A 14,715-nucleotide genomic window follows, 5' to 3' on the forward strand; every position below is an offset into this window, starting at 1 on the left:
ACCATTGCTAAATGCAGTCAAAGGGTCAAGGCTTGCACCCAGTCCCAGAAGTTCTAACACAAAAGCTGCTGTACTTTAACTACAGACTGGACATTTATTCTGAAAGTTTCCTTTTGCAGGAAAAACAGTGTGAACTTCAATAGGGCTCTCCTGTCTCTGCTTGCTTGAGTGGCACAGTTCCTGGGTTTTGAATTTAAGGCTTGATGGATTTGGGAAGTGTTTGTGTTTTTACTCTTTATCTGTGAGGTACAAAGTGGTAACTATTTTAGTTATGTGAAATGAGTGGGTAAAAAAGAAAAAAATGGAGGGAAATGAGAAATAGAAATGACTAAGATACATAAAAGGATTGAGGGGCACCTGGGTGACTCAGTTGGTTGAGCATCTAACTCTCGATTTTGGCTCAGGTCATGATCCCAGAATTGTGGAATGGAGCCCTGCATTGGGCTCCATGCTGAGCATGGAACCTGCTTAAGATTTTCATTGTCTCTTTCTTTCTCCCTCTACTTCTCATCCCTGCTCACATGCTCTCTAAATAAATAAATAAATAAATAAATAAATGGAATGAAAAGTGGGTTTGGGAGCATAACTAAGATTGGAAAGTTTGTGGTCATGATCCCAGAGGGACTGTGAAGTCATATGGGAGGAGAAGAAAGGCAGAGAAGACACCCAGTGGGGACAGGGTGGGCAGGTAACTTCAGAAATTCTACACAATGTTCCATATGTAAGTGTTTCATATACCAATTTCACTGAACTGAGATGTTAATGGAGTTTCCATGCCCCCTCCCCTGCCTGCCACCACACGTTTGGGTATGCCTTCTTTGTGGTTTAGTCTGCCAGATACAAATGATGCTGCCTTCTTTTTTTTGCTTTGTTAGCTGTAAAGACAAGTATTTAACAATTTATCACGGTTTCACTTAAGTGTGGTTTATGCAAAGATTTATGTTCCATCATTCTTCCTCTTCAACCACAACATGGTCTAATAACTACTTCCTATGCCCAGGCAGCTTCTCCCTTCCTACAACCATCAAATGTGTTAGTTTCTCTGAGATTTCAATGCACATTTTAGATAGTAACAGAGTCTTTGGTCAGTCCATCAGAAAGCTTCACACAAGACGTGAAGCACATCAGAACAAACTATAAGTAAAGACATCAAAAGAGTGTAGATTAATACTCCCAACTGTGAAGGCAATTTTCAGTTAGTCACTATATTTTACAGGGTACCTTCTAGGCATATGAAGCCAGCATAGTAGTAACTACACTGCAAAACTTTCCAAATGCAGTTGGGAAACCCATTTCAATACGATGAATCTGAAATTGTTTGGTATGATAGTGAGAGTGCCTAGTTATGGACCAGACAGACATAGGGCCACTGTCTCAACAGTGGCCTCAACTCTCTCTCTCAACAAAGAGACAGGTTTGAAGGGAGAGGGCTGCAGTAACCAGGGGGCTGGACCTACAGAGCTCACACTTAAACAGAGATAGGAGCCATGCTGCCTGGTAGCTCAGGGTGTAGGCAATAAAAGGTCCCCTGCTGGAGGCCAGCATATCAGTATATGCTGGCATATGCTGGCCATCAGTACGAACACAAGTATATTTTCCAAACAGTGAGTCCTTCACAGCCTGGGCTAAATTAACCAGCACTCTCCCAATGGTAAGTCTGATAAATCAGCCCTAATTTGCTTTGTATTTTAGAATTTTCTAAATGCAATAGCTGATAATTTGAGCCACATTGGTTTACACTGCTACTGACTCAAGAGCCATGTTGTAACTCAAGTATAAGAATAGGATTTTGCATTGCTATGCAAATTTATCAGTGACAGTTACTGTGTCTCACTACCCATTCACATACCTGTTCTTTTCTGGTACTGAATAAAAATATATGACATTAAGACGTTTGTAACAAGATTGATACCATGAAAGGCTCACTTTTAGCTCTCCAGAAGTCTGTCTCTTAGAGTTTGTTGTATCTTTCTTACTCTTGCTGAGGCATCATCCAGTAAGCTTGCAAATTCTGTAATCTCTTTCTTCCAATAGATTTACTACATCTAAACTTAAATATAAGTCTAGGAATCCTTTCTGACACTAGAACACTGAAAAGAAGTATCCTTCTATTCCCTTATTTACTCAACAGATCTTTTGATCAACTGGAGAGTCTGGGCTACCCTAGCAAAGGATAAATTTCTCTCCTAATTATCTCAGTTACTGGGGCTCCTTAATATGGGAGTTTTTACTGTATCACATGGGGAAATTGAAGGATATGACTGACTTTGTGGGGTTGGTTTGGGGAGATCAGCTGCACTGTGTCAAGTAATTCAGTGAAAGGCACTGTCGTTGTTTCCTACTCTGAACATTTTGATTTGAACATTTCCTTCACATCAGAGCTCCACGCACCTCTGATAAATGGTGAAGAGATTCTGAGAATGTTTCTGAAAACCTTTAGCATGACAGAATTTGGTCACTTCATATTGCTATTTCTTCTTGATTTGGTTTTGGAAGTTGGTGACTTTCTTTTTTTAATGTTTATTTATTTTTGAGAGAGAGAGAAAGACAGAGTGTGAGTGGGGGAGGGGTAGAGAGAGGGGGAGATACAGAATCCAAAGCAGGCTCCATGCTCTAGGCTGTCAGCACAGAGCCCAACACAGGGCTTTAATTCACAAACCGTGAGATCATGACCTGAGCCAAAGTTGGACACTTAACTGACTGAGCCACCCAGGTAGGTACCCCAAGTAGTTTGTGACTTTCTAGGAATTAGTCCAATTTATCTAAGTTATCTGATTTATTTGTATATATTTGTCCATACTATTGCCTTTAAAAAATTGATGTATAATTGACATATAACATTATCTTAGTTTCAGGTGAACAGCATAATGATTCAATATCTGTATATATTGCAAAAATGATAACCATAGTAAGTCTAGTAACATCTGTCAACATAGATAATTACAAACATTTTTTTTCTTGTGATGAAAACTTTAAAATTTGGGGGCACCTGGGTGGCTCCATTGGTTAAGCATCTGACTCTTGATTTTGGCTCAGGTCATGATCTCACAGTTGGTAAGATGGAGCCCTGTGTTGGGCTCTGTGTTGAGCATGGAGCCTGCTTGGGATTCTCTCTCTCCTTCTCTCTGCCAGTCCCCTGCTCATGTGAGTGCTCTCTCTCAAAATAAATAAACATTTAAAAAAACTTTAAAATTTCTACTTCCTTCACTTTCAAATATGCAATACTGTATTATGAACTATAGCCAACACGCCATACATTACAACCTTGTTATTTATTTATTGTTTTATAACTTTTGACCTCCCCATAACCAATTTCACCCACCTTCTCTGGCAGTCACCAATGTTTTCTCTATAATATGAGCTTGGATGTTTTGTCTGTTTGTTTGTTTTGTTCTTAGATCCCACATGTAAGTGAGATCATATGGTATTTGTCTTTCCCTGTCTGACAAATTTCAATTAGCATAATACCTTGAAAGTACATCCATGTTTGTCATAAATGGCAAGATATCATTTTTTATGGCTGAATAATATTCCATTGAATATATACCATGTTTTCTTCATTCATTCATCAATGAGCACTTAGGTTGCTTCTATATCTTAGCTATTGTGAATAATTATGCAACAAACATAAGAGTGCAAATATGTCTTCGAAACCCTGTTTTCATTTCCCCTAGGTATATACCCAGAGTGGAATTGCTGAATTGTATGGTAGATCTACTTTTAATTTTTAGATTCTTTTTCTTTTTTGCTGATCTGATTTGGCTAATTGTGCTGCCATGTCTTTGAATTCGGTGATCCTTTCTTCTGTTTCATCTACTGGTGAACCCCAATAGTGTATTTTTTTTAGTTCAGTTATTTTATTCTTCAGCTTTGTGAATTTTATTTGTATTTTCTTTTCCTTTGTTGAAATTCTCCCTGTGTTCATCCATTTTTCTCCTGAGTTTGGTGAGCACCTATAAAGAACCACTGCTTTGAGCTCTTTATCTGGTAAATTTCTTCTGTCCTTTCCATTAAGGACTTTTTTTCTGAGGTTTTATTTCATTCTTTTGTCTGGAACAGATTCCTCTGTTTCTTCATTTTGCTTGACTCTGTGTTGATTTCCATGCCTTAGATAAAATAGCCACCTCTCCTAGTTTTGAAGGAATGGCCTTGTGTAGGAGATGCACTTTATTTTTCAACCCTGCTTTAGCTTTTGGTTGACTCTCAGACTTTCGTGATTATCTAAGCAACTATTTTATTTTCATCCTTGTTCAAAGTCCATGCTAATCTTCGCTGTATTGTTCCAATTTTAGTATATGTGCTGCCAAAGAAAACACAACTTGTTTTATTTTCAGGGCTTCTAGTAGCTTAGGGTATGCCAAAACCTGTCAGTGTCCTAAATGGGAGGATCTCAGTTAACACCAAGATTCAATCTGTTTGGAAGCCAGACCCTCAAGCAGCAGCTTTTAAGGAGGCAAACATATGCAGTGTTGTGGGACTGCAAACATAAGCCCTTCTGGCCACCAGAGCCTGACAATCTGGTGGTGTCCTTTGGGTGGCAGTTGCAAAAATTGTCATGCTAGTGTAGAAGCTCCTTTCTAGGAGATACTGGCTAGTTAGAGCTAGGCAGTGGGGGAGCCCAGTGATGGTGTCCACCAGCCTATGTTCCTTGAAAACATCTCTATAGCATCCTAGATATGCCCCTCAGGCTGATGCTCCAGGACAAACAAATAGGCTTCTTTCACAGACAGACTCAGTGTATGTTTCAGTCTGCTGTCTGGGCAGTGCCCTTGAGGCAGTAACCTTCCAAGAATTTTCTTCCTAATTGTTATAGTCTTGTGGGATCAATTAATGCAGCCCCCCCCACCCCAACTTGGCCACCAGAGCCAGATAACCAAGGAATGCCCTGAGGTCAGTGGTCTTAAAAACTGAGGCAACAGACACATGTAAAATCTCCCCTCTAGGAGATACTGGAACTTTGGAGCATGGTAGAGGGAGAACATAAAAGTGTCAACCACCAGCTGGAGCAAGGCAGAAGGAAAGTGTAGCAATGTCTCCTACCAGCCTCTGTCCCTGAAGAATACATCAGCAGGCTCCTAGATATATGTTAAATTAGATGCCTGCCCCTTAGGCTGATGCTTTAAGAATAAGCAAATGAGCCTCCTTCATATAAAGTCTGGGTGCCTCGCAATTGGCTAGTTCTGTGCTGGGCTCCGGGATGAATGAGTCCAAGTGTACAAACCTTTAAAGAGGCATTTTTCAGTTGAGCATATCTTTTTTTGGAGGCAGGGTATGGTGTATTTTATTGGTGGTACATAACAAAGGAGGGCTCCCTAAGGCCTTCCCCTTCTTCAAGGGGTCTGGGATGGAAACTGTTTCAAGGTTTGGAGATTCTCAGTGTGCTGGGGGATGAGTTGGGGCAAGCAGCTAAGGACCTCTCTCTTCTTTTTTTGCTTCACTGGGGATGGATGTTCAGGGGTCTCTTGCTCCTTGGAAGCCATGTGGACAATAAGGTTCACCACCCAGTGGCTGTAGCCAAATTTATTGTTGTACCAGGAAATGAGCTTGACAAAGTGGTCATTAAAGGCAATGCCAGCCCCAGCATCAAAGATGGAAGAATGGGTGTCACTGGTAAAGTTGCAAGAAACAACCTGGTCCTCAGTGTAGCCCAGGATTCCCTTGGCCCAACATCAAAGGTGGAAGAATTCACGTCACTGTTAAAGTTGCAGGAAGCAACCTTATCCTCAGTGTAGCCCAGGATACCCTTGAAGGGGCCCTCTGATGCCTGCTTCACCACCTTCTTGATGTCATCATATTTGGCAGCTTTTTCCAGGTGCAGGTCAGATCCACAACTGATGTGTTGTGGGTAGGGACATGGAAGGCCATCCCAGTGAGCTTCCCATTCAGCACAGGGATAACCTTGCCTTCAGCCTTGGTGACACTGATGTTCTGGGCAGTCCCTCAGCTATCACACCACAGCTTCCCAAGGGGCCATCCACACTCTTCTGGGTGGCAGTGATGGCAAAGACTGTGGTTATGAGTCCCTCCATGATGCCAATGTTGTCATGGATGATGTTGGCCAGAGGGACCAAGCAGTTGGTCATTCAGGAGGCATTGCTGACGGTCTTAAGGGAGTTGTCTCATGGTTAATGCTCATCACAAACATGGGGCCATCAGCAGAAAAAGGGCAGAGATGATGACCCTCTTGGATCCACTCTTCAAGTGAGCCCCAGCCTTGCCAATAGTAGTAAAGACACCAGTGGACTTCACAACATATTGAGCACCAGTATCACTCCATTTGATGTTGTTGGGATCTTGCTCCTGGAAGGTGGAAATGGGCTTTCTATTAATGACAAGTTTTCTGTTCTCAGCCTTGACTGTACCATTAAATTTGCCATGGGTGATTTCATACTAGAACATGTAGTCCATGTAGCTGAGGTCAGTGAAGGGGTCACTGATGGTGAAAATATCCACTTTGCTAAAGTGAAGGCAGCCCTGGTGACCAGGTGCCAAATATGGCCAAATTCATTTTACTCCAACCTTCACCATCATATCTCTTGAAATCAGGAAATATGATGCCTTCGGCTTTTTTCTTTCTCAGAATTGCCTTGGCTGTTTGGAGTGTTTTGTGTTTCCACACATATTTTAGGATTATTTTTTCTATTTTTGTGAAAAATGCCATTGGAATTTTGATTGAGACTACACTGAATTGGTAAATCACTTGGGGTAGTATGGATATTTTAATAATATTAATTCTTCCCATCCAAGAAGATAGGATATCTTTCTATGTATCTGTGTCTTCTTCAATCTCTTTCATCAGTGTCTTATAGTTTTTAGAGTACAGTTCTTTAAATTCCTTTCAAAGAACTGGTTAAACTTATTCCTATGTATTTTATTGTTTTTGATGTTTTGTAAATGGTATTATTTTTTATTTCTATTTCAAACAGTTCCTTATTAGTGTATAGAAATTGCTGCTGATTGCTGATTTTGTATCCTGCAAATTTACTGGATTCATTTATTAGTTCTAACAATTTTTGGTGGGGTCTTTAAGATTTTCTATATAAAAGATTGTTATTTATAAATAGCAACAGTTTTACTTCTTCTGTCTGTTTTGGATGATTTTTATTTCTTTTCCTTGACTGATTGCTCTGGTTGGGACTTCCAGTATTAGTTTAAATGAAACAGAAAGAATGGGCATTCTTGTCTTTTTCTTGATCTTTGAGGAGAGTCTTTTAACTTTTCACCATTGAGTGTGATGTTAGCTGTGGGCTTGTCATATAAGGCCTTTGTTATGTTGAGGAACATTCCTTCTATACCCAACCTTTTGAGAGTTTTTATCATGAAATAATGTTGAATTTTGTCAAATGCCTTTTCTACATCTACTGAAACAATAATATGATTTATATTCTTCATTCTGTTAGTGTGGTGTATCACATTTATGTATTTGCATATATTGAACCATCTTTGCATTCCAGGGATGAATCCCACTTGATCATTGTGTATGATTCTTTTAATGTGTTCTTGACTTCACTTTGCTAGTATTTTGTTTAGGATATACACATCTATGTTTTTCAGGGATGTTGGACTGTAATTTTTTTTTTCTTGTGTCATTGTCTGACTTCAGTATTAGGGTAATGTTGGCTTTGTAAAATGAGTTTGAAAGTGTCCCTTCCTCTTCAATATTTTGGAAGAATTTGAGAATGATTGTTATTAATTCTTATTTAAGTGCTTGGTAGGATTTACCTGTAAAGTCATCTAGTTTTTTTGTTGGGAGATTTTTGAGTACTGATTCAATCTCCTTCCTTCCTATTGCTCTACTCAGATTTTTTATTGCTTCATGATTTAGTCTTGGTATGTTATGTGTTTTTAGGAATTTATCCATTTCTTCTAAGTTATCTAATTTGTTGGCATATAATTGTTCACAGTAGTCTTTAATGATACTTTTTATTTCTGTGGTATCAGTTGTAATTTCTCCTATTTCATTTATAATTGTATTAGTTTGAGTCATCTTCTTTTTTATTAGTCTAGCTAAAGGTTTGTCAATTTAATTTGTTTCCAAAAAACCAACTTTTAGTTTCATTGATTTTTTTCCTACACTTATGATTACAGTTTTATTATAAAGGATGAAAATCAGGATTAAACTCAGAGTGATGTTTGGGAGTTTCCCAAATGTGATATGATACTTTTGTGCATTCAGGATGCATTACCTCCTGACACTTTAATGTGTATGACCAAACATTGATCTTTTTTTAATTGTCTTTATGGTCTCTACTTCACTTATATCTGTTTTAATCTTTATTATTTCATTCTTTCTGCTAACTTTGGGCTTAGTTTATTCTTTTTTTTTCTAGTTCCTTGAGGCCTAATATTAGGTTATTTTTTTTAGGTTTTTCTTTTTTACATAGGCTTTTATTGATATAAACCTCCCTTTTAATTTTTTTTAGTGTTTATTTATTTTTGAGAGAGAGAGAGAGAAAGAGACAGAGAGAGACAGAGAGACAGAGAGGAAGCAGGGGAGGAGCAGAGAGAGAGGGAGACACAGAATCTGAAGCAGGGTCCAGGCTCTGAGCTGTCAGCACAGAACCTGACATGGGGCTCGAACTCATGAACTGCGAGATCATGACTGGAGCTGAAGTCAGACACTTAACTGACTGAGCCACCCAGGGGCCTCTAAACTTCCTCTTAGAACTGCTTTTGTTTCATCCTATAGGTTTTGATATGCTGTGTTTCCATTTTTGTTTGTTTCAAGGTACATTTTGGTTTCCATTTTGATTTCTTGCTTGATCCACTAGTTGTTGGAAAGTGTGTTGTTTAATTTCTACATATTTGTGAAATTTTCAGCTTTTCCTCTTGTTATTGATTTTTAGTTTCATACTATTGTGGTCAGAGAAGGTGCTTGATATGACTTCAACCTTCTATTTATTAAGAGTTATTTTGTGACCTGACATATGATTTATTCTGGAGAATATTCCTTGTGCACGTGGAAAGATATATATTCTGCTACTTTTGAATGGAATGTTCTGTGTATGTCTGTGAGGTACATTTGGTCTAAAGTGTCATTCACTTCCTTTTTTTTTTTTTTTCTGTTCGTTTTCTGTCTGGATGATCTATCCATTACTGAAAGCGAGATATTGAAGTCCCCTACTATTATTGCATTGCTGTCTATTTTTCCCTCCAGATTTGTTAATAATTGTTTAATATATTTAGGTACTCTGCTATTGGGTGCATATATGTTTAAAATTGTTATATTCTCCTAATGAGTGGACAGTTTGATCACTATATAATGACCTTCTCTGTCTCTTGTCACTGTTTTTGACTTAACGTTTATTTTGTCAGATGTAAGTATAGCAACTCTTTCTCTGTTTTCATTTCCATTTGCCTGGAATCTTTTTTTCCACCCATTCTTTTTTAGCTTATGACTGTCCTGAAAGCTCAAATGGGTCTCTTGTAGACAGCATTTCGTTTTTTTTTTTTTTTTAATATTCAGTTACTTTCTGTCTTTGAATTCTAGAATTTGAACCATTTATTTTTAGAGTAATTAGTGACAGGTAAGGATTTGCTATCCCCATTTTGTTAATTGCTTTTTGTTTCTTTTGTAGTTCCTTTGTTCTTTTCTTCCTCTCTGTACTTCTTCATGAGTTGATTATTTTTTTGTAGTGATATGCTTTGATTCTTTTCTCTGTATTATTTGTGAATTCATTATAGGTGTTTTGCTTTGTTGTTATCATGAGGCCTTCATAATACATCTTATGGCTGTAAATATCTATTTCAAGTTGATAGCAACTTAAGTTCAATTGCATAAAAATATTCTAACCATTTACTTTCCCTCTCCATTTTTCCTTGTCCCAATTTAAATCTTTTGTATTGTGTATACATTAAAAATATTGTAGCTACAGTTATTTTAACACTTTTGTCACTTAACCTCTATGTTAGAATTCAAACTGGTTTACCCACTACCATGCAATATTAAAATATGTTTTTTTTGAGAGAGAGAGACAGAGAGAGAGAGAGAGAGAGAGAGAAAGAGAACATGTGGGGGAGGAGACAAGAGAGAGGGAAAGAATCTCAAGCAGGCTCCATGTTCAGCATGGAGCCTAATGTGGGGCTTGATCTCGGGCTTGATCTCATGACCCTGAGATTATGACCTGAGCTGATACCAAAAGTCAGATGCTTAACCTACTGTACCACACAGATGCCCCAATGTTAAAGTGTTTTTGACTATACATTTCCTTTTTTAGTGAATTTTATATTTTTATATATGTTTTCATGTTCCTCATTAGCATCCTTTCATTTCAGCTTGAAGAACTCCCTTAAGTATTTCTTACAAGCAGGTCTAGTGGTGATAAATTCCCTCAGCTTTAGTTTGTATAGGAAAGTTTGTATCTCTCATTCACTTTGGAAGGACAATTTTGCCGGATAAAGTATTTTTAGTTCAAATATTTTTCTTTGAGCACTTAAAATTTTTTTAAATGTTTTGTTTATTTTTGAGAGAGATATAGAGACAGAGCACGAGTGGGGGAGGGGCAGAGAGAGAGGGAAACAGAATCTGAAGCAAGCTCCAGGCTCTGAGCTATTGGCACAGAGCCTGATGTGGGGCTTGAATTCATGGACTGTGAGATCATGACCTGAGCTGAAGTGAGTTGCTTAACCAACTGAACAACCCAGGTGCCCCTTTCTTTGAGAACTTTTAATATATCATCCCACTTGCACCTGGCTTACAAGGTTACTTCTGAGGTATTTTCATAGCCCTATTGGGATTTCCTGGTTTATGATGAGTCTTTTTTCCCTTGCTGCTTTCAAAGTTTTTTGCCTTTGCTTTTTGAAATCTTTATTTTAATGTGTCCAGTGAAGAACTTTTTGGGTTGAATATGTTTGGGGATATTTGAGCTTCACATATCTAGATGGCTATATCTCTCTCCAGGTTATAGAAGTTTTTAGCCATTTTTCTTCAAATAAGTTTTCTGTCCCTTTCTCTCTCTTTGTCTTTTGGGATTACCAAAATTGCAAATATTATTCTCCTGATTATACATCATAATTCATGTAGGGTTTCTTCATTTTCTTTCATTCTAATTTCTTTATTTTCCCCTGACTGTATAATATCAGGAAATCTGTCTTCATGTTCACAAATTTTTTTCTTCTGACTGACTGATTCTGTTGTTGAAGATCTCTATTGCATGTTCATTTCATTCATTGTATTCTTTAGCTTTAGAATTTCTGTTTGATTCTGTTTTGTGAATTCTTTGCTGAACTTATTTTTTTCATGTATTCTTTACCTGAGTTTGCTGAATTGTTTGTGTGTGTTCTCTCGGAATCTCACTGAGTTTCCTTAGAATAATTATTTTGGCATTTTGGGGGGATAACTCACAGATCTTCATTTCTTTGGGGTCAGTCACAGGACACTTACTGTGTTCCTTTGGTTCTGTCGTGTTTTCTTGGTTTTTCCTGTTTCTGATGGCTTTGTATTGGTGTCTGCACATTTGAGCACACAGTCACCTCTTCTAGTCTTTTCAGACTGGCTTCACTGGGGAAAGACTTTTACTGAAAGGTGGTTGTGATGCTACAGCTGGTGGGATACAGCATTTTAGTTCCTTGGAAAGCGCAGTGGCATAGTCTCTGTGCAGCTCCATCAGCTGACCTTGACATTGGCCAGACTGTGGTGGTCTTTTGTGGTCAAGACTGCAGATTTTCTGTGAGTGGCAGTGGTGGATGAGTCTAGTAAGATCCTTGCAGGTGAAGGCTGTTGCAATTTTCTTGTTCTTTTTTTCCTGTGGTTTGAAGTTCTAGCCTAGAGGATCCACAGTAGCACTTGCTCTGGTGTGTTGGCACTCTGAGGAATAACTGGCCCAGGATTCTGGAATCAGGTGCACAAAAACTACCATAGCACCCGGGTCCTGGGGCTCAAGTGTGTTTTCTAAGGCTGTGTTACTGGTGTCTACAGTGTGGGTGTGTGGAGATATCCCATGGAATGAGGATCTGGGTCTTGGGGCTCCCTTCAGTGACTCTGGGAGGATAAAAGAGGAAAACACAGAAGCAAGGGTCCTGGGATGACAAGGGAGAGCAGTGGCTTGGGCCCAGGGACCATGGTGCAGTAGCAGCACAGCCTGTGGTAATGGCTCAAAATTCCAACTCTAGCCCCAGAGAGGGGTCATAGGACAGAAGAAGCAGTCCCTGATGATCTCATTGTTGTTTTGATTTGTATTTCTCTGATGATGAGTGATATTGAGCATCTTTTTGTGTGTCTGTTTGTGATCTGTATGTCATCTTTGGAGAGGTGTCTGTTTATGTCTTCTTTCCATTTCTTACCTGGATTATTTATTTTTTTAAGTGTTGAGTTTGATAAGTTCTTTATAGATTTTGAATACTAGCCCTTTATCTGATATGTCATTTGCAAATACCTTCTCACGTTCCATAGGCTGCCTTTTAGGTTTATTGATTATTTCCTCTATTGTGCAGAAGCTTTTTATCTTGATGAAGTTTGCTTCATCATGTTTGCTTTTATTTCCCTTGCTTCCAGAGTCATGTCAAGTAAGAAGTTGCTCCAGTCAGGGTCGAATAGTTTTCTACCTGTGTTCTCTTCTAGGATTTTGAAGGTTTCTTGTCTCACATTTAGGTCTTTCATCTATTTTGAATTTATTTTATAAGAAAGTGGTCCAGTTTCATTCTTCTGCATGCTGTTGTCCAGTTTTCCCAACACAGCTTGTTGGAGAGACTGTCCTTTTTTCATTGGATATTCTTTCCTGCTTTGTTGAAGCAGGATGCGTGGGTTGACCATATCATGTGTGGGTCCATTTCTGGGTCCTACATTCTGTTCCACTGATCTATATGTCTGTCTTTGTGCTGGTACCATACTATCTTGATGATTACAGCTTTGTGATACAGCTTAAAGTCTGGAATTGTGGTGCCTCCAACTTTGATTTTCTTTTTCAACATTACTTTGGCTATTTGGGGTCTTTTCTGGTTCCATACAAATTTTAGGATTGTTTGTTCTAGCTCTGTGAAAAATGCTGGTGTTATTATTTAAAAAAATTTTTTTAACGTTTATTATTGAGAGAGAGACACAGAGCACGAGCAGGGGAGGGGCAGAGAGAGGGGGAGACACAGAATTCGAAGCAGGCTCCAGGCTCTGAGCTGTCAGCACAGAGCCTGACGCGGGGCTCGAATTCACAAACTGCGAGATCATGACCTGAGCCAAAGTTGGTCACTCAACCAACTGAGCCACCCAGGCATCCCTGGTGTTATTTTGATAGGGATCGCATTGAATTTGTACATTGCTTTGGATAGTATAGACATTTTAACAATATTTGTTCTTCCAATCCATGAGCATGGAATGTTTTTCATTTTTTTGTGTCTTCTTCAATTTCTTTCATAAGTTTTATAGTTTTCAGAGTACAGATCTTTTACTTCTTTGGTTAAGTTTATTCTTAAGTATCTTATAGTTTTTTACTACTATCTTGTAGAGCATTTTTGCATTCACATTCATCAGGGAAATTAGTCTGTAATTCTCCTTTTTAGTGGGGTCTTTGTCTGGTTTTGGAATCAAGGTAATGCTTGCTTCGTAGAATGATTTTGGAAGTGTTATTTCTATTTCTATTTTTTGGAACAGCTTCAAAAGAATAGGAATTAATTCTTCTTTACATGTTTGGTAGAATTACCCTGGGAAGCCATCTGGCCCTGGAATCTTGTTTGTCGGGAGATTTTTTATTACTGATTTAATTTCTTTACTGGAAATGGGTTTGCTCAAGTTTTCTATTTCTTCCTGTTTCAGTTTTGGTAGTTTATATGTTTTTAGGAATTTGTCCATTTCTTCTAGATTGCTCAATTTGTTGGCATATAATTTTTCATAATATTCTCTTATAATTGTTAGTGTTTTTGTGATGTTGGTTGTGATCTCTCTCATTCATGATTTTATCTATTTGGGTGCTTTCCTTTTTCTTTTTGATGAGTCTGACTAGGGGTTTATCAGTTTTGTTAATTCTTTCAAAGAACCAGCTCATAGTGTGGTTGAATGGTTTTACTGTTTTTATTTTTTAATTTTTTTTATTTCAATATCATTGACTCTGCTCTAATCTTTATTATTTCCCTTCTTCTTCTGGCTTTGGGCTTTATTTGCTGTCCTTTTTCCAGCTCCTTTAGGTTTAAGGTTAGATTGTGTTTTTGAGACATTTCTGCCTACTTTAGGATGGCCTGGATTGTCATATACTTCCCTCTTAAGACTGCCTTTGCTGTATCCCCAAAGTTTTAGACTGTCGTGTTTTCACTTTCATTTTTATTTCTTCTTTATTTTCTTGGTTAACCCATTTATTCTTTAGTAGGATGTTCTTTAATCTCCAAGTATTTGTGGTCTTTTTAAATTTTTCTTGTGAGTGACCTCAGGTTTCAAATTGTGGTCTGAAAATACGCATGGTATGATCTTGATCTTTTTATACTTGTTGAGGACTGACTTGTGACCCTGTATGTGATTTATTCTGGAAAATGTTCCATGCGGACTTGAGAAGAATATGTGTTCTGCTGCTTTAGTATGAAATGTTCTGAATATATATGTTAATTTCATATGGTCCAGTATGTCATTCAAAGCTAATGTTTCCTTGTTGATTTTCTGCTTAGATTATCTTTCCATTGTTGTTAGTGAAGTGTTAAAATCCCCTACTATTGTGGTATTATTATCAATGAATGTTTTTATGGTTGTTATTAATTGATTTATTCGTTTAGGTTCTCTTAAGTTGGGGGCATAAATAT

General features: G+C 38.0%; 2 pseudogenes; both read right to left on the bottom strand.

Annotated features, from left to right (window-relative positions):
• Positions 1-4,204: 4,204 nt before the first annotated feature.
• On the bottom strand, positions 4,205-4,316 carry LOC125939193 (uncharacterized; annotated as a pseudogene).
• A 1,014-nt stretch (positions 4,317-5,330) lies between these two features.
• On the bottom strand, positions 5,331-6,537 carry LOC125938188 (glyceraldehyde-3-phosphate dehydrogenase-like; annotated as a pseudogene).
• Between the last annotated feature and the right edge of the window lie 8,178 nt (positions 6,538-14,715).

Source organism: Panthera uncia (genome assembly GCF_023721935.1).
Source record: "Panthera uncia isolate 11264 chromosome B2 unlocalized genomic scaffold, Puncia_PCG_1.0 HiC_scaffold_24, whole genome shotgun sequence".
NCBI classification, from domain to species: Eukaryota; Metazoa; Chordata; class Mammalia; order Carnivora; family Felidae; genus Panthera; species Panthera uncia.